The sequence below is a fragment of the Myotis brandtii genome, unplaced genomic scaffold (genome assembly GCF_000412655.1).
Source record: "Myotis brandtii unplaced genomic scaffold, ASM41265v1 scaffold2527, whole genome shotgun sequence".
NCBI lineage: Eukaryota > Metazoa > Chordata > Mammalia > Chiroptera > Vespertilionidae > Myotis > Myotis brandtii.
The window spans coordinates 2596-6153 of record NW_005359580.1 but is presented as its reverse complement, the minus strand read 5'-3'; positions in this window follow the sequence as shown (position 1 = coordinate 6153).

Sequence of the window (3558 nt, the reverse complement as noted above, 5' to 3'; positions counted from 1 at the left end):
AAAAAAAAAAAAATTCTGGGAAGGAGGAGAAATCTTATTTCCAGAGTTGCCACATTATGCTATTTAAAATGTCCAGAATTCAATAAATTTCAAGAAAAAAAATAAAAAAAATAAAAAATTCTGGGAAGGAGGAGAAATCTTATTTCCAGAGTTGCCACATTATGCTATTTAAAATGTCCAGAATTCAATAAAAAATTTCAAGACACACAAAGAAACAGGAAAGTATGGACCATACATGGGGGCGGGGTGGAGGGGGCTGAATAAGCAATAGAAACTATCCCTAAAGATATCTAGAAGTACAAAACTGCAAGCTAGGAAGCATTGTTGAAATGAATTAATGAAGACTTAAATCAATAGAAAGATGTACTATGTTCATGGATTAGAAGATTTAATATTGTTAAGATGTCAGTACTCCCCAAATTGATCTGCAATTATTATCCTTATCAAAATTCCAGCTGCTTTTTTACAGAAATCGACAAACTGATCCTAAAATTTATATGGCAATACAGGGAACTTTTTAATAGCCAAAACAATCATGATAAAGAAGAACAAAGTTGGAAGACCTACACATTCCAATGTCAACACTTACTATGAAGCTACAGTAATCAAGACAGTATAGCACTGGCATAAGGACAGACATATAGATCAATGGAACAGAATGAAGAGTCCAGAAACAAAGATCTGTAGTTAAATTATGTTCTATGAGGATGCCATGACAATTCAATGTGGACAAATAGTATTTCCAACAAATGGTACTGGGATAACTGGGTATCCACATGCAAAAGAATGAATTTGGACTCACCCATATGCACTCTTGACTCAACATTGATCAAAGGCCTAAATATAAAAGCTAGAACTATGCAACTCTCAGGAGTAACAGGTATAAAACTTTATGACCTTGGATTGGGCAAAGGTTTCTTAGCTATTACAGCTAATGCACAAGAAAAATAAATAAATTAGACTTCACGAAAAGTAAAGTTCATATGCATTGAAAGATGCTAAGAAAGTGAAAAGGTAACCCACAGAATAGGAGACGATATTTGCAAATCATGTATCTGATAAGAGATTTACATCCAGGCTATAAGAAATTATACTACTTAACAACAAAAGGACAGGTGAATGGATAAACAAAATGCAATGTGTCCATACAATGCAATATTTTTCAGCAATAAAAAGGAATGAAGTGTTGATACATGCTCTGACATGGATGAAGCTTGAAAACATTATGCTAAGACAAAAAAAGCCTGTCACAAAAGACCACACATATAATACGACTCCATCCATATAAAATGTCCAGAATAAGCAACTCCATAGAGACGGAAAGTAGATTAGTGGTTGCCAGGCGTTGGAGAGAAGGGATGAATGGGGTTTCTTTTGGGAGTAATGACAATGTGCTAAGATTAGATAATGGCAATGGTTGTACAACTCTGTGAGTATAATAAAATAAAAACCCTGAATTGTAGTCTTTAAAATGGTGAATTTTACAAATGGTGAATTTTTTCTTAATAAAGCTCTTATTTTAAAAATAATAAACTAGAAATAGAGGAAACTTCCTTAACTTGATAAAAATGTGTCTATCTACATTTTATGATGTTCAGTCTAAAATAAACATCATAGGTAATGGCAAAACTGTAAAAATATTACAATTCAAGTAAAAAATAAAATAAGCATGCCTGCTATAAATTTTTATACAGCATTGTACTAGACCCTAATAGCAATATAGAACAAGACAAAAAGCAGGTAAGGAATAGAAAGGAAGGAAGAAGGAGAGAGGGAGAGAGGGAGGGTGAGGTGGGGAATCATTAGTGGATGATATAATTGTTTTGGGTTGGTTTTGTGTGTGTTTGTGTGTGTGGTTGTTTTTTGTCAATCCTTACCAGAGGATATTTTTCCATTGATTTTTAGAGAGAGTGGAAGGGAGGAGGAGAGACAGAGAGAGAGAAACATCGATGTGAGAGAGACACATCGATTGGTTGCCTCCAAAATGGGCCAGGGATCGAGCCTGCAACTGAGGTGCATGTCCTTGACCGAACTCGAACCTGGACCCTTCAGTCTGCAGGCCAAAGCTCTAGCCACTGAGCCAAACCAGCTAGGGCATGGCATACTATTAATTATTTACATAGAAAATCCAAGATGATCTACAGCCAGTTAGAACTAGCAAGATAGTCAGCAGAAATTTCTAGATTCAAAATTCAACCATGTTCCTATATGCCTGCAATAATCAATTAGAAAATATAACTGGAAGAAAGTTCCGACTCATAAAAGCAAGAAAAACTATGCTACTTGAGAATAAATCTAGCAAAAGATGCAAGAGACCTTTACGGAGAAAATTGTAAAAAGTTACTGAAGGACGTGAGAGAAGACCTGGAAAGATGGAGAGATATAACATGTTCATGCATGGGAAGATTCAGTGTTACGCAGATGTCAGTTCGCCCCAAGATTCAGCTATAAATTCATTGCGATTCCGATCCAGATCCCCATGGAGCTTTTCAAAGATCTGACAAACTGAGTCCCACATTAATCTAACGCAGTTAAAGGCAAAGAAGAGCCAGGATAAAAGAACTCGGGGAAGGAACCTTCCCAAGTAGATGTAAAGACTCACCATAAAGCCACCTGACATTAGAATGCGGGGAGAGGCATGCAAGACAGACAGATCCATCCGTGGAACAGACCGGAGAGCTCCGAGGCCCTCAAGCATCTGTGAGGACTTGGTCACAGGGGCTGTGTGCCTCAGCAGGGGGGACGGTGATTATTCAACAAATGGTGGCACAATTGCTACCTCCATGGGGGACATTCCTAATCGGATCCCTACCCATTACCACACCTAAAAATAAAGTCCAGAGACATCAAACACAAAACTTTAAAACGGGCATGAGGAAATGTAGTTGAATACCGTCACGATATGGCGCTAGGCAAAGAGTTCCTAAACCAGCGATTCTCAACCTGTGGGTCGCGACCCCTTTGGAGGTCGAACGACTCTTTCACAGGGGTCACCTAAGACCATCCTGCATATCAGATATTTACATGACAATTCATAACAGCAGCAACATTACAGTTATGAAGTAGCAACGAAAATACTGTTATGGTTGGGTCACAACATGAGGAACTGTATTTAAAGGGCCAGAAGGTTGAGAACCACTGTGACCTAAACAAATAGCAAAAGATAGAAACATAATAGAAAAAAAATAAATAAATTTGGCTGCATCACATACTCACATTATTGTCTGCTGAAACCATCACGGAGCAAATTCAACGTGCAAGCAACACATTTGGAGAAGATAGCTCTGACAGTGTAGAAATAGTATTCGGAATACACAATGCCCCTCCATCTCAGAAGAAAATGGCAAGCTACCTGATAAAAAAAATGAATAAAGAAAATAGGAAAGAAATAAATAAGAAATATAAAAAGAAAGCTCAAATGGTTTACAAATATATGTTAAATAAATATATTGTATATATTTAGTAGTCAGATAGCAACTTCAGTGCTAATCTGAGAAATAACATTTAAAACATTAACATTGAAATCTATTGTATACAGATCATGTCAGCCAGCCACCC